Raw genomic sequence first — 27,268 nt, 5'->3', positions numbered from 1 at the left:
TACTACTACTTCAAGGATCGTAGGGCTTCACGGAAGGCTAAAACTAAGAGAAAATGGGCTAGAACTAAAAGAAATAGAGAAAGAGAGAGAGAGAGAGAGAGAGAGAGAGAGAGAGTGTGTGTGTGTGTGTGTGTGTGTGTTTGGGAAGTTATGGGAGAAAGAATGAGGTTTGGCCTCTATTTATAGCCAAATTTAGGGTGCACGACGTGCAAATGGGGTGCACGTCCCACATTTTAAGGCGACGTAACCCCAATCATTTCTTTTGCCATGTGTCAGGCTCTATGTGGTCCATATTTTCACCTTCTAGAAGTGTGCATCACGATGAAATCTAAAAACTTTCCGTTAGACTCCATCGGCTAATTCTGACATTATTTTTCGTCCATTTTTATATGATTAAATGATTTTGCTAAACTCATAACTCTCTCGTACGAACTCCATTTTTGACATTTTTTTCTCAAAATTTTAAATAGTAATGTGATGTTCCTTTTGGTGACTTTAGCTAAAAGTCAACTGTTATGTTCGTAGCATTTTAAGTCATACATTCCTTATACGCAGCTAACTTTTATATACTATAAAATTCATATCTAATTCATACAGTGTCATATTTATATGATATATATATATATATATATATATATATATATATATATATATATATATATATATATATATATATATATATGTTTTGGCACACTTATTTTTACGACTTACGGACGATTTAGCTGATTTTTTCCTATTTTTCCTTAATACAAAACTTGTATTATATAGTCTGCAGCGTGCACGACTATAGATTATCCTATTCAAGGATTTTAATTTTAATAATTATTACTTATTATGTGTAGTATGAATTTGTGGGCATTACATTTTTTTTGGAGAAAAACCCTAATTCTTGGTCTTTGGCCCTATTTAAAGGAAATTATGGCTAGGGTTTCGTGATAATTTAGCCTCCATCACCTTCTCAATCTCAGAAACCTTAACCCTAGCCTCCATTGCAATTATGAACTCTTTTTGGTGTTTTCGGTGATATTTGAAGGAGAATGAAGCCTTTGGTTTGGTGATTCACCTTGCAAGCATCATCTACATCTTCTTGCATATCTTTTGGACCTTGGTGAGTGTCCAAAACCCAGCGGAGAGACTTTAACACAACCCTCAACCTATTCCTGATCAAATATCCACCAAGCATCACTACTGTTGTTCAATAAAACCTAGATATCCACTATTGTACAATCCCTAAGACCATACCATTCTCTCCCCACTTAGATTCGATTGCGCTCTTCCAATCCTCAAGATTTGATGGATTTCCAATCCATTTTGCAACCTTACAATTCAAACTGTCGACAACCTGAACTTAAAAGAACTAACATTCCATTACTAGCCAATTTACATGATCACACACATTCTAAATTCAAATGAATATTTACTGAAATCTCAAGGAGATCTATAACCCCAAGTACTTCCTGTTAACCTCACTTTAAGTCCTTGGTGGCTTATCAGATGACGGAGAACAATATCATAATTATCAAAATGGGTACCAAACCGATTCCACGACATACTTGCACTTAGAGAATTCTCGGCGAACCTGCAACTGACCACAATACGAACGTATGAAATTGCAACTACCGATGTTACACCTACGATCAAACCCATTTCTTATTGCCTTGGAACCACGAAGAACCCCTATGTACCCTACATTCGAACCCGACATGCCCACCTTGCGGATTTCTTGAATCCTTGCTGAAACTACCAAAGATCGAATCGATTACTAATCCTTTCTCACTGAAACTTGTTCCAACGTTGGAAAATGCCTACCACATCAAAATCCAAATCTGGATCACAAAAACATGGCTCCCAACATGCAAAATGGCATATGAAGATTCTCAAGATAAAATTTCTAGACCGTCATGAAGAAAACTATAATTCCAAGTGTAGACTTAGATAAATCCCACAGAGCATCTCACACATACAATGATAAACACAATCAATAAGAGCAGGAAGGAAATAAATAAAATACATACCTAAGACATCCATTGATGGAACTCAGATTCCCTCGACCTGTTATTGTAGTGCTCGGCTACTCACCACACAAACCTCCAAGGACCATCAGTAACCCTTAGATTGGCTAGAGCAGGTGCCCTCACCGTTCCTCTCATCAATCCTATACAATCGGCCTTCTTATGGCTAGATCAGGTACTCTCAACTGTCTGCACCTGCTCTGTCTTCCTCTTCTCCAAGTGCTCCAAATCAATCTCCCTCTATCGGGATCTAGCAATCATATCATTCTGGGTCTTGCACCCTGAAAAACTCACAAAATACCTGATGTCATCCCTCAGCATATCATGGTACCTTACATTCTTTGTCTCCTCGTTCTTTGCATACTGCATAACCAACAAAGCCCTTTCTCGGAACTTGGCAGTAGTCACTGCCATAGTCTTAGTAGTTTGACGAAGGTCCTGAAACTCCCTCACCAACTGCTACACCTCAATAGCTGGTGCAAACTCTGCCCTAAACCGTAGCACAAACTCATCCTAAGTCATCGTCTCCAGGGCTTCACCTCCCAAATACAATTCTACCTCTTCCCACCAATCTCGAGCTCTGTCTTTCAGAAGACACGAAGAGAATCTGACCTTCGATCCGTTGGGGCAGAAACTCATCCTAAAAGTATTCACCATGTCTACTAACCACCTCTTACTAGCAATAGAGTCCTTCTCCCCAAAGAACTCGGGAGCTCCACAAGCACGAAACTCGCGGAAGGAAAGAGTGTGAGCTCCTAAAATCGCCATAATCTCAGCGAGGAACGTGCCCTGACGATCATCCAAAATCTCCATAATCCCCTCGTTGACTGTACTGAAGATCACAGGAGTCTATTCCAAAATATTGTGGGGGGTCTCTGATGAGATAAACGCCTGCATCCGCTCATCAATCGGCTCGACACCTGCACCTGAGCCTGAACCTCCTCCACGTATGCTTATAACCATTCTCAAAAACAATAATACAAATGATTGGAACATACCCACAAATCCTCATTCAACAGGATTCCTTGACTCTTCATGACTCACCTCAATTCGAGTACGGATCCTTTTCTTTTAGTAGTACGCCCAATACTACCTTCCACACCTATCATAACTTTCCTCAAGAATCATCCTGAATTTTCTTAGTCACCTTCTCAAGCTGGTACTCAAAGTACTTGTTAAACAACGCATCCAAACCCACTAAAACACTTCTTAGGCTCTCCTAGGTTCCTCATCCTAACCCTACCATCAGATGCTGAAAAACTCCCACTAACTTTAGCTAACGAATTAATGAATACAATCACATGCAACAAAGTTTAGATAATCCTTCGAGTAGAAGACTCATTCCTACAATGGTTGGATTCATACAAGAGCTGCGCAGTAGGGTCAAATCCATCACTTTGACATTATTTAACCTTTGCAGCATCCAAATTAGCGTATTCATGAAATAATTAGCTCACATCCGTATGAGTCCCACAAAGCACAAAGCAAGCAGCATTCTAGCATCTGGAAGTCTAACTAGCATACTAACTAATCAAGCCATTCTATCCAATCATTTGAAATCCATGCTAGCATGGAATTCTAAATCTCAAACAACAGGCATACAAAGGCATCTCTCCTAACATGAAATCCTGAGCAGATCCTTAGCACTACTCTAGCATGCAAATATCATAACATATAATCATAACAAACATGTATGGGTATTCTGGGAATCACTTACCCTAAGCTCAGCCGATTGAACACATCACACCCTCTTTTCTTATAAAAATCTTTTTAGAAAATATATTTTCTTTCAAAAAGATTACCAATTCCTCAGTTTGAGTTCAGAGACACCTAAGAGTATGCCCGAATCCCTCAGACCATGGTTCAGATACCAACTTGAACATCCCAAAAAATGTAAGGTAAAATTTTCATTTTTAATTCAACCATAAAACACCATTTAGTATTACCAATCATTCAAAATTATATTAAGGTAAAAATAGTTATCATAGTACAATCCCAAAATCCTAAAGTTGCGGAAACATGGGTGGATGTAGTGTAGTCACGTGTTGTGGAAACATGGGTGGATGTAGTGTAGTCCTGCTGGACCCTTCCCTTTGTACCAAAATTACCTGAAACCATAACAATAAGTCATAATCACAAATCTTAGTGAGTTACACATACCATACATACAATAGAGTTTGCTATGTGCCGACCATAGTCTTGCCATTATGACACGAGCCGTATCATGGTCTTTCCTTGCCAGGCCAGGGGCAAAAAGCCTAGATCTTATAAACAAGTGCCAAGAGCCACCTCATGGTCTTCCATGCAAGTATCACAAAAACAACTAGCATACTATCTATACACACACACATACACGCAAACACACACACACACACACACACACATATATATATATATATATATATATATATATATATATATATATATATATATATATATATATGCCAGGGTCTGATCCCTGGTCTTGCATACATTTTTCTGGGAGCTACAATAGGGTATTTCATATAAATGCCAAGGGCCACCCCCTAGTCTTCCTGTCTAACATAAGTTATTGGGCTGGTATTGGTGCCTTCGACCCATAGTATAGTGAGCAGACTCACCTCAAGCTACTGAATGTCTCAAATAAAAGCACGGATTACCGATCCGCAAAATCCTCATGCTAACATCATCAAATAACACCCAATTAATATTTGGTCCACAATACAAAGCTGAAATCCTTGTCCAATTGTCAAACACTCAGGTAACATTCCATTTTACCCATTCCTTACTCGATCCAAAATCTGAGGCCCAATCCAAAGCCCAAAATGGCCCAACTCCCTATATCATCCTAGAACATATCACAGGCCCAAAGTACTATATGGCACTCCAAGTCGCAAATGGGCCCAAGCATATGAAGGCTGAAAGTCAGAAAACTAGTGGCCCATTAAGGCCCAAAAATCCCAAAATAATGTCTCATTTTGTGCCCAGACTGTGTTCACGTCGTGAGAACCCATCTCATCTACATCAATGACTCATTCCTCACCCAGATAGTTCAGTAACTCGGTTTCCTTGTGCTCATGTCATAAGACCTCATTTCTCATGTTTTGAGGACGTCCTGAAGCTAAAACCAAGATCAAATGTGCTTAATCCATTCAACCATCAAACCCAACATTCACAGAGGCTTAAGGGGACTTCCAAGCTTAATAAAAATGATTACTTGATGGACATGCTGTAACATCCCCAAATTTCCCAGCCAAAAAAGACCGATTTAGTTTATGTTTTTGAAATAAAATCAAAATAATCTTTTAAAACATGTTGCAGAATTTGTCCCTAAAACAAAACATGATAAAAATTTATCAATACATTTCTTAAAGAAATATGTATCTTCATTATATATCAAAACCTCGGAATGTCATGTTCCGATACAGACCAAAAGCCTAAACAGTACATCATAAGCCTTACAACAGTTATTTACAACTACCAGCCTATAATCCAAAAATCCCTCTTCGTCATCCAAACTATGCTCTAGGTCCACTACCTATAATATAAAAAGATGAGTGGGTCAGGCTTGGGAGCTTGGTGACCATATAAGGTTTTCAACCCACAAATAATAAATTTATTAATTTCATCAACCATAATAAATTTATTTATTATGTTTAAACATCAAACAATCAGCCTAATTTCCCACCCCCATTATTTTCTTTGCTCTTAAGGACCCACCCTAAGAAATCAGCTATTTCTCGTTCATTCATTCCTAAGGATTAACCTAAGAAATAAGCAAGAAGTCCACCTTTGACTATGGCGCAGTTGTCAACGTTATTTATTAGGTGCAGCTGCCAACAACATCATTTATTCTCTAATCGGTTATTTATTAGGCGCAGCTGCCAACAACATCATTTATTCTTTATTTGGCATAGTTGCCAATGTTATTTATTAGCCACAACTGCCAATAACATCTATATCATCTTTCATCCCTCATTCTTTATCTACCCATGCTTTACCCAACATATTTTTAGATATAAAATACATATATAGTTTAGAATCTATATAAAACAATCTTTCATCTACAGATGTTTTACCCGACATATTTGTAGATATAAAAATACATATACAGTTTAAAACCTGTATAAAATATTCATTCATCATCCATCTCAAATAAACAAACAACATATGTACACATAGCACGTATTTTATATAAAATACTTCATATATATGTGTAAGATGAAAGTGACTATACACTCACTTGATAAGACGGCGGTTGGACAGCACTTCGTCCCTTAAAACAATCTTTTTCAATGAAACCGGGATGTTTCCTCAAAAACCGGGCTTCAAGTGGGCAGAGTTTCGTCTCAAAAACTCTTTTTCTCGGGATCTTCGGGCTCTCCGGGAGTTGCTTATGATGCTAAGATGATAAAATAGGCTTGGGGTAATTTTTGCAATATTGAAGAAATTTTAGTGGAGAGATAATGAAAATTTGTAACCCAAATTCGGCTAGCATTGTCCGCTATTTATAGGGGCTGAAGGCTCGAATTACGTTGGGCATAAATTTAGAGTATGATGGGTGTACTCCCTCCTTAAACAATACGTTGGGCATACATTTAGTACGTTGGGCGTACGAAGGGATCAGCCTGGACGCGTCAACGCTATGAACACACATCCTTCATGCGAATGAGTATGCGACGTGGCCAACCTCGGACCGTGAAAACAAGTACGTTGGGCGTACTACGACTTTTCAAACTTCAAAAATTTGTAACTTTCGCATATGAGCTCCGTTTTTGATGTTCTTTATATCCACGCGTAGGTAAGACCATGCTCTACAACTTTTGTTTAGACTCCGTCGGTTAATTTTGAATTTATTTTTAAAGGTATATTTTAAACAGTCCGGGACAGGAAAAGTCCGTTAAAAATTCATAACTTCTTCATCCAACGTCCGTTTTCGTCTTTCTCTTTACCTGAACTACTATCAACAAGATCTTCGATTTTTGTTTAGATTGTTTCGGATAAAAATCACTCGATCTAAAATTCGAGTTTCGGGCTACATACAGCTAAGCTAAAACTTAGAAACATCATAATTTCCTCATACGAAGTCAGATTTGGGCGTTCTTTTTATGTACACTCTCGGTTTACCGAATACTACGACTTTCGTTTAAATTGCTAAAGCTAAAAAGCACTTTATCGTAAATTCACTTTTTACGTCACACAGCATCGTGCCGGTTCTGTCACAAAAACTTCGACATGTCCTAACTTCCTCGTTATAACACGAATTTTGGTAATCTTTATATCTCCAAATTCCTTGTTTCAACCACTGCAACTTTCTTCATAGATATCGGCTTTATCTAATATTTATCTTCGTCGCTTATTTTTATCCTTAATTTATTAAATCATAATAATTAAGTTTAAAGTACATAATTTATTCTTAATACTTCAAAAACAAGTTCCAATGGTTAAGCTAGAGTATTACACCATCATTAATGCTTAGCCTAGAAACACGGGCGTTACAATTCTCTCCTCCTTAGAATGATTCCGTCCTCGGAATCAAACATCAGCAAACAAATGTGGATATCGACTCATCATGTCACTCTCCATTTTTCCCCAGGTGAGATTTGGCCCATTCGAATGTTTCTATCGCACACGCACTAAATCGACCACCTTGCGTCGCAACTTCTTAGTCTTATGGTCAATAATTGTGTCACACCCCCGAACCAGACGGCGGAAACCTCCGAGGGCTCGTGTGACTTTAATTGAATATCATCACAATGAATATACATTAATCATAACATAGACGTCACCATGCATTAATATATTACAACTGGAATTGTTCACATCAAGTACATTGTTTGAACATTACATATTCATAACATAAATTGTTTGAGTGCTATTAACAACATAACATCCTAAAATTACTTCATATTACCCTTCCGCTTACCTGTTACCTGAGAATACAAGTTATTTTGGAAAAAACGTCAACATATGAAATGTTGGTGAGTTCATAAGCAATGTTGTGATAAAATGATTTGTGTAGTTTGTAAAACCCAGAAAATCCGATATTTTCTGAAAAGACTTTTGTTTATCAAAGTGTGAAGATCCATAAGTTGATGCATGAATGATTTCAAAAACATATATATGAAGGGTATTTTGTGTTCTAGTTATAAACATTTCGAGTGAGTAGTATTGAATTCCCCGGAAAACCCGACATTTTTCGATGCTGGCAGGTATCCATGATTATTGATTTTTTTATTGTCTTAACGAATGAATATTGATTACTCCGGATTGTATATCGTCCTAATTTCGCCTACTTTGATTTCTCATAAGCCTAAGCAAATGAAGAGAAGAGGAGCACTATGTCCCACTACTATCGTAAGTACCTAAGACTGTCGGGAATGTGAAAAAAACGATGGTCCAGCTCGTATTTGATTATCTTGACCTTACTAGCCTTACTAATGGGCCACTAGGGCCCAATAGCACATAAGAGCTATTGAAAGTCCTTTTACACGTAATTGGGTCATAGAAGGCCCAATAACAGAGAAGCGTTATCCCTTTGGGCCCAAAGATCATTTTGATGGAATTGCAAGATCCATCAAGCATGATTTGAAACTTTCAGTCGAAAGTTTGAAGATTTACTCATTTTACTTATAGCGTATCTGTTGAAGTGTTTTGATTTAACGATTGTTGTTTTGTATTGATTCGAGATTGAATCAATTCGTTTATAACGATTTTTGGTGTTGAATGTGTATTCGTTTTCCGTTTTGTCGGTAGTCGTGGTTCTTGTATTTTGACTTAATGAATTAATTTGATTAAAAGTAGAATTTGGCCTTTCCACTACCTTTCTTTTATAAAAATAACACTTTTAGTTCTGTGTATAAAAGAATTTCATTTTTAGTCTTTAAGACATTTTCTTCACACTTTTGCATCATAAACTTGTTGAAAAGACAGTTTTAACCCAAAATTTATTTTGTTAATAGCTACAGCCCTTCCAGAATGGTGTTTCTAGGCTAGAACATTATTTTTCACAACTTTTACAGTTTTGGCCCAAAATCACAAAACTTTACATTTTTGGTCCTTTACGATCTTGAAAAGCATTTTTGTCCCTTAAAATAGTTTTATTATACTAAATATCCCCTGTTTTACAAAAAGTTTCATTTCAGCCCCTTAAATATGTCATTTTTCGCAATTTGAGGCTTATTGGGCCAAAAAGCCCAAAATTAGCCCATTAAGCTAAAAATTTACATTTTAAGTCCTTTGAAAATTTTATTATTCAGAAAAACTATTAAGAAAACTGTTTTGACTCTTTTGGCCCTTAAGAAACCGTGACTTGGCCATTTTTAACCCTAGTTTTGTATACTTGACAATTTAAGCCCAAAAATGGGTTTTTATGTTGAAATATGTTTATCATAACCTTATAAATTATTATTCTTGACTTGATTAGTGTAGAATAACTTAGATGTCATTTGTTCCTCTTCTTATACCATAGATCTCGACATTCACCCCTTTTTAGTTACATATTTATCACCAGAACACATAAATATACACATACATGCATAAAATCACACATAGAATACATATACACATAGATCTACACATTTTCTTGTGTTCTCCCCCATAAAACACATGATAACCGAAAAGAGAGGGGTATAAAGCTCACCTTAAGTTGTAGTTTCGGTTTTGAAGAGAGAAATGAAGAAAGTTTTGATCCTAGTAAGCTTTCTTGGATGATCTCGAATTTAGAGGCTTCTAAGATGCAAGATCACAAGATTGAATGGATTTAGAAGAGATTTTTGATGAAATGAAGTAGCTAGATTATGGATCCAAGCAATATCTTACCTTAGATGATGAATTTTGTGGGTTAATTTCCTTGAAAAGCTTCAAATTCTCGAAAATTTGATGAATGAGTGTAAGTGTTCTTGAGAGGATTTGGAGAGAGTGGAGATGTGTTTTGTGAGTGTGTGTGTGTGTGTGTGTGTGTGTGTCTTGTTTCGACCGAGAGCAAAAAAGGAGAGAACGAAGAGAGATCTTTGAGTTTACTTGCATGAAAACATGAGATGGATGCACGGAAAACCTATGGATAAATGTGAGGTGGCATGGGAAAAGTCAACTCTCTTTCTTTTATGGGTTGGACCGAAAATGGAGAGGGGAAAAGAGAAAATTCGGGTCTTGTATGTTTAAGCCCATTTTATGGTTAAGTTAGATGATTGCTTGGCCCAAATAAATCAAAGTATAATTTTTATGACTCATTAGGGCTAATCTAAATTTGTTGTGATGCAATAAGGCCCAATAAAGATAACCTAGTTTATTTTGGGCTCATAAGGCCCAAAAATATTAAATTTCATGTTTATGGGTCCAATTAGGGACCATTTGAGAGTTCTAGGTTCAAGATAGTTAAATTGGAAGCTCATTGATCCATTAGGTCCAATAAGGAAATCCTAGTCCAAAATGGACTTAAATTGGAATTTCAAAGGTTTCCAATTCTTTTTTGACTATTTGTAGTGCTTGAATGAATTATTTGATGAAGTTTTGTTGTTATTGAATAAGCATCATACATGATTTCATATTGTTCATTCATAATTGGTATAAGTGTTGTAGTTACAAGACATCAAAATTCCTAGTTGTGACATCATCCCCCCGTTAGAGGGAATTTCGTCTCGAAATTCTTTTGAAAGCTAGATTTGAGAATGCGAGAATAGATGAGGGTACTTCTGTTTCATTTGATCTTCACGTTCCCATGTGAATTCTGGTCCACATCTCGCATTCCATCAAACTTTCACGATCGGAATGCGGCTCTGCTTGGTACGCTTCACCTTTGTGTCCATGATTTCAATTGGTTCCTCGATGAACAGGAGATTCTCATTGATTTCAATTTCTTCTAATGGGATGACGAGGTTCTCGTCGGATAAGCACTTCTTCAAGTTGGAAATGTGGAACACAGGGTGTACACTGCTGAGCTCAACGGGTAGTTGCAGTCTATAAGCCAATGGACCGATTCGGGCAAGAATCTCGAAGGGTCCAATGAATCGAGGGTTCAGTTTGCCCTGCTTCCCAAAACGAATCACTCCTTTCCAAGGAGAGAATTTTAGTAGCACTCTATCTCCAACTCTAAACTCCAAGGGCTTTCATCGTTTATCGGCATAGCTCTTTTGTCTATCTCGTGATGATTGCAGTCGGGCCCTCATCTGAATTATCTTCTCGGTCGTCTCGCGTATGATTTCTGGTCCCGTTAAGGCATTGTTTGTCGTTTTCCCTCTTGTCAGCTGGGTGTCTCCTACCTCCGCCCAGCACAGCGGTGATCTACATTTACGCTTGTATAATGCTTCGAAAGGAGCAACTTTGATACTCGAGTGATAATTGTTGTTGTATGAGAACTCGATCAAAGGCGAGTGGGTAACCCACAATTTTCCAAAGTCTATTACACACGCGCGAAGCATATCTTCTAGCGTTTGGATGGTTCGCTCGCTTTGACCATCCGTTTGTGGGTGGTAGGCAGTGATCTTGTCAAATTGTGTTCCCATAGCTTTCTGAAGCGATTGCCAAAAGCGGGATGTAAACCTACTATCTCTATCTGAGATGATAGATACAGGTACTCCGTGGACTCTCACGATTTCCTTGATATAGATTCTTGTCAGGTGCTCCATCTTGTGTGATTCTTTTATTGGTAGGAAATGGACGGATTTCGTTAATCTATCAACTATTACCCAGATCGTGTCCAAACCATCCGTCGATATGGGTAGTTTGGTCACAAAATCCATGGTAATTCTTTCCCATTTCCACTCTGAAATTACTGGTTGCTATAGTAATCCGGAGGGCTTCTGATATTCCACCTTTACTTTAGCACAAGTAAGGTATTTGCTAACGTAAGTGGCAATCTCTGGCTTCATATTAGGCCACCAATAATAATGCTTAACATCCAAGTACATTTTGTCTGAACCTGGATGGATGGAGTATCGCGTCTTGTGGGCTTCGTTCATGACCACTTCTCTGAATCCCCCAAGTTTAGGGACCCATATGCGGTTCATGAAGTAATATGTTCCATCTTCCTTCACCTCCAAGTTATTCTCCATTCCACGCATCGCTTCACTTGTTTTGTTTTCCACCTTCATGGCATCTGACTGGGCTATTCTGATTTGCGAGGTCAGGTGGGATTGGATGGTTATCGAGAGAGTTTTCACACGCTGATTTGAGTATTCTTTTCGACTCAAGGCATCGGCTACCATGTTATCCTTTCCTGGGCGGTACTTGATTTTGCACTCGTAGTCATTTAGCAGTTCGACCCGTCTTCGTTGCCTCATGTTTAGCTCTTTTTGATTCAAGATGTGTTGGAGACTCTTGTTTCGGTGAAGATGGTGCACTTAGTACCGTAAAGATAGTGCCTCCAAATCTTCAGGGCGAAGACCACTACTCCCAGCTCCAGTTCATGGGTCGTGTAATTCACTTTGTGCGTCTTTAGTTGCCGGGACACATAAGCTATCACCTTTCCACGCTGCATGAGTACACAACCTAAACCCTGATTTGACGCATCGCAGTAGACTATAAAGTCTTCCGTTCCTTCGGGTAGCGATAGCACCGGCGCACTGCAGAGTGCTTGCTTCAGAGATCGAAATGCGACTTCCTGCTTGTCCTTCTATGTGAAGGGTACGCCCTTTTGTGTAAGCATGGTAAGCGCTTTGGCCGTCTTAGAGAAGTTTTGGATGAATCTCCTATAATAGCCTGCGAGACCCAGAAACTGGCAAATTTATGTGGGTGCTGTTGGAATTTCCCATCCTTCGATGGCTTGGATTTTAGAAGGATCCACATGAATTCCTTCCTGACTAACAACATGTCCTAAAAAGTTCACGCTTCGGAGCCAGAACTCGCACTTGGAGAGTTTTGTGTATAACTTTTCGGTTCGCAGGGTTTCCAGGATTTGTCGAAGATGTTGGCCGTGTTCTTCTTCGCTTCGAGAATAGACAAGGATGTCATCGATGAAAACGATGACGGAGTTATCAAGGAATGGTCGGCAGATTCGATTCATTAAGTCCATGAATGCAGCAGGAGCATTCGTTAGACCGAAGGGCATTACAACAAATTTGTAATGTCTGTAACGAGTTCGGAAGGCAGTTTTCGGAATATCCTCCTCCCGGACCTTGAGTTGGTGGTATCCAAATCGCAGATCTATATTTGAGAACTGAATAGCTTCTTGGAGCTGGTCAAATAGGTTGTCGATTCGTGGGAGTGGATATCGGTTTTTGACAGTGATCTTGTTAAGTTCTCTCTAGTCGATACACATCCTGAAGGTACCGTCTTTCTTCTTGACAAAGAAAACCAGAGCTCCCCAAGGTGAGAAACTGGGTCGGATGAATCCTTTATCCACAAGCTCGCTGAGTTGACTGGACAACTCTTGCATCTCCGCAGGAGCCAATGTGTAGGGCGACGTGGCGATGGGGGTAGCTCCTGGTACAAGGTCAATTCGAAACTCGAATTGTGTTTCTAGGGGTATCCCCGGAAGATCATCAGGGAAGACATCTGGAAACTCACGAGCTACAGGAATGTCTTGGATGTTGACCTCTTTCTTGGATTTGTCTACTATATGAGCCAGGAACGTCAAGTCCTTCTTTCGTAGGTACTTTTGTGCTTTTATGCACGAGATAAGGCGAAGGTTCGTGTCGGGTTTGTCTTTGTAAATAACTAGGGTTTCGTGATTTGGGAGATGAAGGCGAACGGCCTTCTCGTGACACAAAATTTCAGCATGGTGGGGGCTTAACCAATCCATGCCGATAATCACATCAAAACTCCTAATGGAAACATGCATTAAGTTTATTTGAAAGACGTGATGATTTAAGGTTAGGGTACATCCGATATAGATCTCCCTAGTGGATTCTGTCTTCCCGTTAGCCATTTCCACCGTGAAGGTTTCATTAAGCTTCTAGGGTTGTTGATTTAACAAGTGTTTGAATTTATTGCTCACAAAACTTCGTTCTGCTCCGGTATCAAATAGGATGCATGCATAAGTGGTGTAAGTTTGGCATCATAACGGATCTATGAGTAGTGTAATCACTTAAACATAGAGTCAATGATACATAGCATAGATCACATAAGCTAAATACTAAAGATAGATATAACTAGTCCTAATCATGGTGGGTGCGCTAGGGGGTGGTGTTAAGGAAGTGGATGCTCCTTGAAGACGAGCCACCTGCCGTTCCACATCTTGGATTTGAGCCTCCCACATCGCCTGCCTCCTGTGGAAATCTCGGATAACCTCTCGCGTTTCCTGCTCTGGACGCTCGACCCTACTCCGCATGGTGCATCTGAAAGGCGGTGCTCTAAGCTAGATCACCAGTGTTCCGCAATCGTCTCACCATGACCGGAAGAGCATTGAGCAGTTGGTCCTCCTTCCCTCAGGTCATAGAACTCGCGTGACATGTCGAACGGGGGTCGTTGTCCCTGCTGTCTGCTCCACCTCCAAAGGTCGATACCCCAGGGGGTTGTAGGACCAGTGGGGCCTACCCGATAAGCGGGAACCCTAACAGGATAAAGGGGGTTGATGACTTCAGACTCTGCGTCCGAATCACCATCTTCGTCTTTGCTGGGTTCCTTCTCGAGGCCTCCTTCGGCTTCCTCTTCTTCCTGGTCCACCACTGGCTCGGCAAGTCCGCCTTCGGCTTCCACCTCAGGTTCCCCTACAGATTCCTCCTTGGGGTCTTCCTCAGGTTCCTCTTCAGACTCCTCCTCGGGGTCCTCTTCAGGTTCCTCTTCAGATTCTTCCAACCATCCGTTATTCCCCTGATTAGGGAAATAAGGATCTCCGGGGTGATGGAAACCAGCCATGTTGTCTGCGAGGGTGTATAAACATGATGGTATTATTCCTAAGATGTTTTAATTATTGTATAGGTTGAGTTGATGTTCTCTTTTTTGTGACAAAGGGGTATGTTTTTTTTGGTCTTCCTACCATCATGATTTCCTCGGGACACGTGATAGTTGTACCTTGGAGGAAATGTAGTTGATCAGGCTACATCCAGTCCTTGATACAACCATGAACAGTCCCGACTTACCCGAGATGATAACATTATCTTGTTCGGTTTGTTATTATATTATTTTTCCTAATTCACATAGGCAAAGATGTTTTATAGTTGTGTTCTTATTTGTTTTTTTTTGTTCAGATTTGGGTTAGTCCCTCTTTGGTTTATAGTTGCATATCAATGTGTGGTTAGATATGCTAGTTCACTATAAACAATGCTCTGATACCAACCTGTCACACCCACGAACCAGACAGCGGAAACGTCCGAGGGCTCGCGTGACTTTAATTGAATATCATCACAATGAATATACATGAATCATAACATAAACATCACCATGCATCAATATATTACAACTAGAATTTTTCACATCAAGTGCATTGTTTGAACGTTACATATTCATAACATAAATTGTTTGAGTGCTTTTAACAACATAACATCCTAACATTACGTCATATTACCCTTCCGCTTACCTGTTACCTGAGAATACAAGTTATTTTGGAAAAACGTCAACATATGAAATGTTGGTGAGTTCATAAGCAATGTTGTGATAAAATGATTTGTGTAGTTTGTAAAACCTAGAAAATCTGATATTTTCTGAAAAGACTTTTGTTTATCAAAGTGTGAAGATCCATAATTTGATGCATGAATGATTTCAAAAACATATATATGAAGGATATTTTGTGTTCTAGTTCTAAACATTTCGAGTGAGTAGTATTGAATTCCCCGGAAAACCCGATGTTTTCCGATGCTGGCAGGTATCCATGATTACTGATTTTTGTATTGTCTTAACGAATGAATATTGATTACTCCACATTTTATATCGTCCTAATTTCGTCTACTTGGATTTCTCATAAGCCTTAGCGAACGAAGAGAAGAGGAGCACTATGTCCCACTACTATCGTAAGTACCTAAGACTGTCGGGAATGCAAAAAACACAATGGTCCAGCTCGCATTTGATTATCTTGACCTTACTAGCCTTACTAATGGGCCACTAGGGCCCAATAGCACATAAGAGCTATTGAAAGTCCTTTTACATGTAATTGGGTCATAGAAGGCCCAATAACACATAAGTGTTATCCCTTTGGGCCCAAAGATCATTTTGATGGACCTGCAAGATCCATCAAGCATGATTTGAAACTTTCAGTCCAATGTTTGAAGATTTACTCATTTTACTTATAGCGTATCTGTTGAAGTGTTTTGATTTAACGATTGTTGTTTTGTATTGATTCGAGACCGAATCAATTCGTTTATAACGATTTTTGGTGTTGAATGTGTATTCGTTTTCCGTTTTGTCGGTAGTCGTGGTTCTTGTATTTTGACTTAATGAATTAATTTGTTTAAAAGTAGAATTTGACCTTTCCACTACCTTTCTTTTATAAAAAATAACACTTTTAGTTCTGTGTATAAAAGAATTTCATTATTAGTCCTTAAGAAATTTTCTTGACACTTTTGCATCATAAACTTGTTGAAAAGACAGTTTTAACCCAAAATTTATTTTGTTAACAGCTTCATCGCTTCCAGAATGGTGTTTCTAGGTTAGAACCCCATTTTTCACTACTTTTACAGATTTGGCCCAAAAATCCAAAAACTTTACATTTTTGGACCTTTACGATCGTGAAAAGAATTTTTGTCCCATAAAATAGTTTTGATATACTAAATATCCCCTGTTTTACAGAAAGTTTCATTTCAGCCCCATAAATTTGTCATTTTTCGCAATTTGAGGCACATAGGCCAAAAAGCCCAAAATTAGCCCATTAAGCTAAAAATTTACATTTTAAGTCCTTTGAAAATTTTATTATTCAGAAAAACTACTATGAAAACTGTTTTGACTCTTTTGGCCCTTAAGAAACCGTGACTTGGCCATTTTTAACCCTAGTTTTGTATACTTGACAATTTAAGCCCAAAAATGGGTTTTTATGTTGAAATATGTTTATCATAACCTTATAAATTACTATTCTTGACTTGAATAGTGTAGAATAACTTAGATGTCATTTGTTCCTCTTCTCATACCATAGATCTCGAGATTCACCCCATTTTAGTTAAATATTTATCACAAAAACAAATAAAATATACACACATGCATAAAATCACACATAGCATACATATACACATAGATCTACACATTTTCTTGTATTCTCCCCCATAAAACACATGAAAACCAAAAAGAGATGGGTATGAAGCTCACCTTGAGTTGTAGTTTCGGTTTTGAAGATAGAAATGAAGAAAGTTTCAATCCTAGTAAGCTTTCTTGGATGATCTCGAATTTAGAGGCTTCTAAGATGCAAGATCACAAGATTGAATGGATTTAGAAGAGATTTTTGATGAAATGAAGTAGCGAGATTATGGATCCAAGCAATATCTTACCTTAGATGATGAATTTTGTAGGTTAATTTCCTTGAAAAGCTTCAATTTCTCGAAAATTTGATGAATGAGTGTAAGTGTTCTTGAGAGGATTAGGAGAGAGTGGAGATGAATTTTTTGAGTGTGTGTGTGTCTTGTTTCAGCCGAGAGAAAAAAGGGAGAGAAAGAAGAGAGATCTTTGAGTTGACTTGCATGAAAACATGAGATGGATGCATGGAAAACCTATAGATAAATGTGAGGTGGCATGGGAAAAGTCAACTCACTTTCTTTTGTGGGTTGGACCAAAAATGGAGAGGGGAAAAGAGAAAAAAAAATTTGTATGTTTAAGCCCATTTTATGGTTAAGTTAGATGATTGCTTGACCCAAATAAATCAAAGTATAATTTTTATGACTCATTAGGGCTAATCTAAATTTGTTGTGACCTAATAAGGCCCAATAAAGATAACCTAGTTTATTCTTGGCTCATAAGGCCCAAAAATATTAAATTTCATGTTTATGGGTCCAATTAGGGCCCATTTGAGAGTTCTAGGTTCAAGATAGTTAAATTGGAAGCTCATTGGTCCATTAGGTCCAATAAGGAAACCCTAGTCCAAAATGAAGTTTTTTTGTTATTGAATAAGCATCATACATGCTTTCATATTGTTGATTCATAATTGATATAAGTGTTGTAGTTACAAGGCATCAAAATTCCTAGTTGTGACAAATTGCCTCTGGTTCTTCAATCAACCCCTTGCTTTCATCCAACCTTAATTCAGAATTTGGAATGATTTCGGGAACTTCTCTCATGAACTTCCTCAAATATCACATGTGGAAGGTGTGGTGAATACCTTCTAGTTCTTCTGGTAGTTCTAGCTTGTAAGCCTGATTCCCAATCTTCTTAAGAACTTTAAAGGGTCCAATAAACCTTGGACTCAACTTTCCCCGAACTACATAACATACTCATCTTATTCAGACTCGATTCGATATGACCTCTAGGGTTGGAATATCAATCATCTTCTTAGTCATTACTGAAACGAGGGTAACAACATTCTTGAACAAAAACGAAATCAATTACTAGCTTCTTGGTAACCTTGTGACTTTCCCTGATGCAATTGTGAGTCATGTGCTTCCAGTAGTATAGATCTCTACTACTATTCACACATACTCATACTCGTTCTAAGTATTGTCTCGCAGTCCCCAATTTCTTATTTCCTAAAATCACAAAACAATTTAACACATATGAATGTGTCCAAATAATCATAAAAATTTCCCTAGACTCTACTCGGACTTCTTCTATGCATATCTTCAATAATTAATTCTGCTTCAACTCAGTTGGTGATGGAAACACCAGACGATAAAACAAATTCAAAAATTACACCAACCGTTCTATCATTCCACCAAACAAATGTGTACATTCGGATGTACCGTACTCCTCTATATGTACTGTTATTTTATTAGACGTATTCTAGAGGCAAGATACCATTCTTACGATATCTTCCGATAGGTATCATTTATTATTGTAAACCTTCTCATTTCCTCCATTTACTCAGTTCACTATGAGTCTTCAGCATGAAGTTATGTTCACAAAAGCAGGCGTTCAGCATATCGGAACAAAAATATAGATAGAGGAAGATTTTGATGCGTATTCCTCCTTATTACTCCGAAAAGTTACATGCCAGTTCTAATATCGTAATTAAACGTTTAAAATCCTGAGCACATAAAATTTCCAGATCCGATCGGCAACAGACCATAGATCCGAACAAATAATATCATATTTGGCAAACAAATAACATTTAGCACATAAAAGCATTTTAGGCATCTTTCCTAAAATATACTAGTGCTCGTGTCTAAAATATGGTAGATACTCATCTCACGATCATCACTTAGCATTCTAAGTTGAAGTCTAGAAATCCTATGAGTTCCTAGTTCGCATAAACTAATGCTCTGATACCAACTGTGACATCCCCAAATTTTTCGGCCAGAATAGACCGATTTAGTTTATGCTTTTGAAACAAAATCAGTGTAATCTTTTAAAACATGTTGCGGTATTTGTCCCCAAAACAAAACATGATAAAAATTTATCAAAACATTTCATAAAAAAAATATGTATCTTCATTATATATCAGAAACATAGGATGCCATGTTTCGATACAGACCAAAAGCATAAACAGTACATCATAAGCCTTACAACAATTATTGACAACTACTAGCATATGATCCAAAAATCCATCTTCATCTTCCAAACTATGCTCTATGTCCACTACCTGTAATATAAAAAGCTGAGTGGGACAGGCTTGGGAGCCTGGTGAGCATATAGGATTTTCAACCCACAAATAATAAATTTATTAATTTCATCAACCACAATAAATTTATTTATTATGTTTAAACATCAAATAATCAGCCCAATTTCCCACCCTCATTATCTTCTTTACTCTTAAGGACCCACCCTAAGAAATCAGCTATTCCTCGTTCATTTATTCCTAAGGATTAACCTAAGAAATAAGCACGAAGTCCATCTTTGGCTATGGCTCAGCTGCCAATCTTATTTATTAGTCGCAGCTGCCAACAACATCATTTATTCTCTAATTGGTTATTTATTAGGCGCAACTGCCAACAACATCATTTATTCTCTAACTGGCACAACTGCCAATGTTGTTTATTAGGTGCAGCTGCCAACAACATCATTTATTCTTTATTAGGCACAGTTGCCAATGTTATTTATTAGGCGCAACTGCCAATAACATCTATATCATCTTTCATCCCTCATTCTTTCTCTACCCACGTTTTATCCAACATATTTGTAGATATAAAATACATATACAATTTATAATCTGTATAAAACAATATTTCATCTACCCATGTTTACCCAACATATTTGTAGATATAAAAATACTATATAGTTTAAAACGTGTATAAAATATTCATTCATCATTCATCTCAAATAAATAAACAACATATATACACATAGCACGTATTTTATATAAAATAATTCATATATATGTGTAAGATGAAAGTGACTATACACTTACTTGATAAGACGACGGTTGGACAACACTGTATCCCTTAAAACAATTTTTTTCGATGAAACCGGGATGTTTCCTCAAAAACCGGGCTTAACGTGAGCAGAGTTTCGGCTCGAAAACTCTTTTTCTCGGGATCTTCGGGCTGTCCGGGAGTTGCTTATGATGCTAAGATGATAAAATAGGCTTGGGGGTAATTTTTCCAATATTGAAGAAAGTTTAGGGAGAGTGAATGAAAAATTGTATCCCAAAATCGGCTGGCATCGTCCACTATTTATAGGGGCTAAAAGCTCGAATTACGCTGGGCGTAAATTTAGAGTGTGCTGGGCGTACTCCTTCTTCACACAGTATATTGGGCGTACATTTAGTATGCTGGGCGTACAAAGGGATCAGCCCGGACGCATCAAGGCTACGAATATGTGTCCTTCATGCGAATGAGTAAGCGACATGGCCAACCACGAACGGTGAACACGAGTATGCTGGGCGTACTACTATAAGCTGGGCGTACTCCTATACGCTGGGCGTACTATAAAATTTCAAACTTCAAAACTTCATAACTTTCGCATATGAACTCCATTTTTGACGTTCTTTATGTCCACGCGTAGGTGAGACCATGCTCTACAACTTTTGTTTAGACTTCGTAGGCTAATTTTGAATTTATTTTTAAATTTATATTTTTTAACAGGCCGGCACAGGAAAAGTCCTTTAAAAGTTCATAACTTCTTCATCAGACGTCCGTTTTCGTCTGTTTCTTTACCGTTGAACTACTATCAACAAGATCTTCCAGTCTCATTTAGGTTGTTTCGGATAAAAATCACTCGATCAAAAATTCGAGTTTCGAGCTGCATACAGCTAAGCTAAAACTTAGAAAAACCGTAACTTGCCCATATGAAGTCATATTCGGGCGTTCTTTTTATGCACACTCTTGATTTAATGAATACTATGACTTTCATTTAAATTGCTAAAGCTAAAAATCACTTTATTGTAAATTCACTTTCTACGTCGCACAGGGTCGTGCCGGTTCTGTAGCGAAAACTTCCACATGTCATAACTTCCTCGTTATAACTTGTATTTCGATGTTCTCTATACCTACAGATTCCTTGTTTCAACCTCTACAATTATTTTCATAGATATCGGCTTTCTCTATTATTTATCTTTGACGCTTATTTTTATCCTTAATTTATTAAATCATAATAATTAAGTTTAAAGCACATAATTTATTCTTAATACTTCAAAAACGAGTTCCAATGGTTGACCTAGACTATTACACCATCATTAATGTTTAGCCTAGAAACACGGGCGTTACAATTCTCTCCTCCTTAGAATGATTCCATCCTCGGAATCAAACATCAGCAAACAAATGCGGATATTGACTCATCATGTCACTCTCCATTTTTCCCCAGGTGAGATTTGGCCCATTCGAATGTTTCTATCGCACACGCACTAAATCGACCACCTTGCGTCGCAACTTCTTAGTCTTACAGTCAACAATTGCCTCCGGTTCTTCAATTAACCTCTTGCTTTCATCGAACCTTAATTCATAAATTGGAATGATTTCGGGAACTTCTCCCGTGAACTTCCTCAAATATCACACGTGGAAGGTGTTATGAATACCTTCTAGTTCTTCTGGTAGTTCTAGCTTGCAATCCTGATTCTCAATCTTCTTAAGAACTTTAAACGGTCCAATAAACCTTGGACTCAACTTTCCCCGAACTACGTAACATACTCATCTTAGTCAGACTCGATTCGATATGACCTCTAGGGTCGGAATATCAATCATCTTCTGAGTCATTACCGAAATGAGGGTAACAACATACTTGAACAAAAACGAAATCAATTACTAGCTTCTTGGTAACCTTGTGACTTTTCCTGATGTAAGTGTGAGTCATGTGCTTCCAGTAGTATAGATCTCTACTACTATTCACACCTACTCATACTCGTTCCAAGTATTGTCTCGTAGTCCCCAATTTCTTATTTCCTAAAATCACAAAACGATTTAACACATATGAATGTGTCCAAATAATCATAAAAATTTCCTTAGACTCTACTTGGACTTCTTCTATGCATATCTTCAATCATTAATTTTACTTCAACTCAGTTGGTGATGGAAACACAAGACGATAAAACAACTTCAGAAATTACACCAACCATTCTATCATCCCGCCAATCAAATGTGTACATTTGGATGTACCGTACTCCTCTATACGTACTGTTATTTTATTAGACGTATTATAGAAGCAAGATACCATTCTTATGATATATTCCGATAGGTATCATTTACTATCGTAAACCCTCTCATTTCCTCCATTTACTCAGTTCACTATGAGTCATCACCAGGATGTTATGTTCACAAAAGCAGGCATTCAGCATATTAGAACGAATATATAGATAAAGGAAGGTTTTGATGCGTATTCCTCCTTATTACTCCGAAAAGTTACATGCCAGTTCTAATATTGTAAGTAAACGTTTAAAATACTGAGCGCATAAAATTTCCAGATCCGGTCGGCAACAGACCGTATATTCGAACAAATATTATCATGTATGGCAACCATATAGCATTTAGCACATAAAAGCATTTTAGGCATCTTTCCTAAAATATACTAGTGCTCGTGTATAAAATATGTTAGACACTCATCTCACGATCATCACTTAGCATTCTAAGTTTAAGTTTAGAAATCCTACAAATTCCAAGTTCTCTTAAACTAATGCTCTGATACCAACTGTGACATCCCCAAATTTCTCTGCCAGAAAATACTGATTTAGTTTATGCTTTTGAAATAAAATCAGAGCAATATTTTAAAACATGATGCGGAATTTGTCAGCAAAACAAAACATAATAAAAATTTATCACAACATTTCTTAAAGAAATAGGTATCTTCTATATATATATATATATATATATATATATATATATATATATATATATATATATATATATATATATATATATGTATGTATATGTATATATCAAAACCTCGGGATGTTATGTTCCGATACAGACCAAAACCATAAATAGTATATCATTAGCCTTACAACAATTATTTACAACTACTCGCCTATGATCCAAAAATCCCTCTTCATCATCCAAACTATGTTCTTGGTCCACTACCTATAATATAAAAAGTTAAGTGGGTCAGGCTTGGGAGCCTGATGAGCATACAGGGTTCTCAACCCACAAATAATAAATTTATTAATTTCATCAACCACAATAAATTTATTTTTTATGTTTAAACATCAAACAATCAGCCCAATTTCCCACCCCCATTATCTTCTTTACTCTTAAGGATCTACCCTAAGAAATCAGCTATTCCTTGTTCACTCATTTCTAAGGATTAACCTAAGAAATAAGCACGAAGTCCACCTTTGGCTATGGCGCAGCTGCCAATGTTATTTATTAGTCGCAGCTGCCAACAACATCATTTATTCTCTAATTGGTTGTTTATTAGGTGCAACTTCCAATAACATCATTTATTCTATAATTGGAACAGCTGCCAATGTTGTTTATTAGGTGCAGCTGCCAACAACATCATTTATTCTTTATTAGGCACATTTGTCAATGTTATTTATTAGGCGCAGCTGCCAGTGACATCTATATCATCTTTCATCCCTCATTATTTATCTACCCACGTTTTACCCAACATATTTCTGGATATAAAATACATATATAGTTTACAATCTGTATAAAACAATCTTTCATCTACCCATGTTTTACCCAACATATTTGTAGATATAAAAATACATATACAGTTTAAAACCTGTATAAAATATTCATTCATCATCCATCTCAAATAAACAAACAACATATATGCATATAGCACGTATTTTATATAAAATATTATATATATATATATATATATGTGTGTGTGTGTGTGTGTGTGTGTGTGTGTGTAAGATGAAAGTGACTATACACTCACTTGATAAGACGGCAGTTGGACAGCACTTCGTCCTTTAAAAAAAATTCGATGAAACCAAGATGTTTCCTCAAAAACTGGGTTTCACGTGGGCAGAGTTTCAGCTCGAAAACTCTTTTTCTCGGGATCTTCAGGATCTCCGGGAGATGCTTATGATGCTAAGATGATAAAATAGGCTTCTGGGTAATTTTTGCAATATTGAAGAAAGTTTAGCGGAGAGAGACTGGAAGTTTGTAACCCAAAATCGGTTGGCATCATCCGCTATTTATAGGGGCTGAAAGGTCGAATTACGTTGGGCATAAATTTAGAGTACGTTGGGCGTACTCCCTCTTCACACAGTACGTTGGGCGTACATTTAGTACATTGGGTGTACGAAGGGATCAGCCTGGACGCGTCAAGGCTACGAACACGCGTGCTTCATGCGAATGAGTAGGCGATGTGGCCAACCTCAGACCGTGAACAAGAGTACGCTGGGCGTACTACGAATTTTCAAACATCAAAATTTTGTAACTTTCGCATATGAGCTCCGTTTTTTACGTTTTTTATATCCACTTGTAGGTGAGATCATGATCTACAACTTTCGTTTAAACTTCGTCGGCTAATTTTGAATTTATTTTTAAAGTTAAATTTTTTAATAGGTCGGGACTGAAAAAGTCCGTTGAAAATTCATAAGTTCTTCATCTGAAGTTCGTTTTCGTCTGTCTCTTTGCCGTTGAACTACTATCAACAACATCTTCGATTCTCATTTAGGTTGTTTCTGATAAAAATCAATCGATCTAAAATTCGAGTTTCGGGCTGCTTACAAGTAAGCTAAAACTTAGAAAAATCGAAACGTCCTCATACGAAGTCAGATTTTGGCGTTCTTTTTATGCACACTCTCGGTTTAATGAATACTATGACTTTCATTTAAATTGCTAAAGCTAAAAAGCACTTTATCGTAAATTCACTTTTTACATCACACAGCGTCGTGCCGGTTCTGTCGCGAAAACTTCCACAGGTCATAACTTCCTCGTTATAACTCGGATTTTGATGTTCTTTATATCTACGGATTCCTTGTTTCAACCACTAAAACTTTCTTCATAGATATCGACTTTATCTAATATTTATATTTGACGCTTATTTTATCCTTAATTTATTAAATCATAATAATTAAGTTTAAAGCACATAATTTATTCTTAATACTTCAAAAACGTGTTCCAATGGTTGACCTAGACTATTACACCATCATTAATGTTTATCCTAGAACACAAGCTTTAAACATGCATGCCCCATGCATGTCCTTAACCTAAATTTGATCAAATAACAAGAAATGATCCCAAATTTTAGATCCATAAGATGAGATGCTCAAGGGATCCTTAGAGATCATAAAATTGCCAACTTTATGGATCTCTTCCATGAAAACTTCAACATCTAAGAAAGAAAAGGGACAAGAATCTAGATCTAGAAATTTAAACGCATAAACATTGAATACTGGACACTTACAAAGGTCTAGCATATGCACAAGATTATGATGATGAAGCTTCCTAGGTGGACCAAAACTCTAGAATATCCTCTTCTAGCTCCCTTTTTCTAGCCACCAAATCAAGAAATTGGATTAGGGTTAGGGTTTTCTGAGTTAGAGGGAGTTGGAGGATGAGAGATCAACCCTAAAATAAGATTATATGTGCTTAAATACAGAGGAAGCCCTAAAAGATCTTGAGCTTAGGCTGTAGCGCTCCTCGCGTCGTGAGTTCAATATCAATACAACATCTTCATTTAATTACTCCTCACATCGTAACCATTCTATAGTCACATCGAGAGCCTTGGTCTTACCCAAAAACCATACTGTTGACTCCTTGAAACCCATATTTGACTCGTCCATGAAAGCGGGTGTTACACTAATCCCAATGAATACTGAGACTTTTATTAAATAGGGATCAGCCAAACCGGACAGTTGGGAGGCAGGACCATATTGGCATATCGCCTATCCGAAATCTAACAACTAAGCCAACATATGACCATTCTAGACACTTCTCCCATAAGTAGATCAATCATCATTATAACTGGAATTTGAAGACAAATCTTATATATATATATATATATATATATATATATATATATATATATATATATATATATATATATATATATATATATATATATAACAACGACTATGAATCTAAATACAAATTACACTTAAAACGTAGCTTAAATATGGATCCTAACGAGAACCGAGATTTGTGTTGCAAGAATTTCAATGCCGAGAACTTATATTTGCCTGACTATCTATTATCCTAGAGATTTTCTGAACAATAAACTCTTCAAAACCCAGAAAGAACTCAAGAATTTAGATCCCTGAGAGAGAAGGTGGTAAAGTTTGGTATTGAGGATGAGGGAGGAGGGAACAACTATTTATAGGGCCTTTCCGGGAGTGCGTGTCATGCAAATGGGAGGTGCGTGTCGTGCACATGGGTGCTGACTGGGGGGGGGGGGGTGCCACGTGTCTCCTTCTAGAATGTTATGTCCCGCACAGCGCACATGTACGTGTGCGATTTTGTGATTTTTGTAAATTCCATAACTTCTTCATACGACCCCGTTTTCAGCATTTTTAATATCTACGCGTACCTATCGACAAGATTTTTAACAGGCTTGGACTATTAAAGCCTGTATAAAAATCATAATTATCTCCTTTGAATTTTGTTCTCAACTATCTTTATATCGAAAAAATTATATTGGTGGGATCTTCAACTCTCATTTAGATTGTTTTTCTAAAAATCGACCGATCTCCATTTCGGTTTCTGTGTCGCATACTACTATGCTGAAACTTCCAAAATTCATAACTTCCTCATGCGAAGTCAGATTTGGATGTCATATATATCTACGAAAATCGTATTGACGTTTTCTACATGTTTACTATAAGTAATTTGGCTCAAAAGTAATATATTTCTACTTCGTATTTCATAATAATTTCTTAATATTACAATCTACAAAAGTAGTAAAAATAGGGTTTTACAGAGACCTGTCTACAAAAAGTTTTGTTC

Source organism: Lactuca sativa, chromosome 5 (assembly GCF_002870075.4).
Source record: "Lactuca sativa cultivar Salinas chromosome 5, Lsat_Salinas_v11, whole genome shotgun sequence".
In the NCBI taxonomy this organism is placed as follows: domain Eukaryota; kingdom Viridiplantae; phylum Streptophyta; class Magnoliopsida; order Asterales; family Asteraceae; genus Lactuca; species Lactuca sativa.
The sequence above is the reverse complement of the archived record's forward strand: the minus strand, read 5'-3'. Positions refer to the sequence as shown.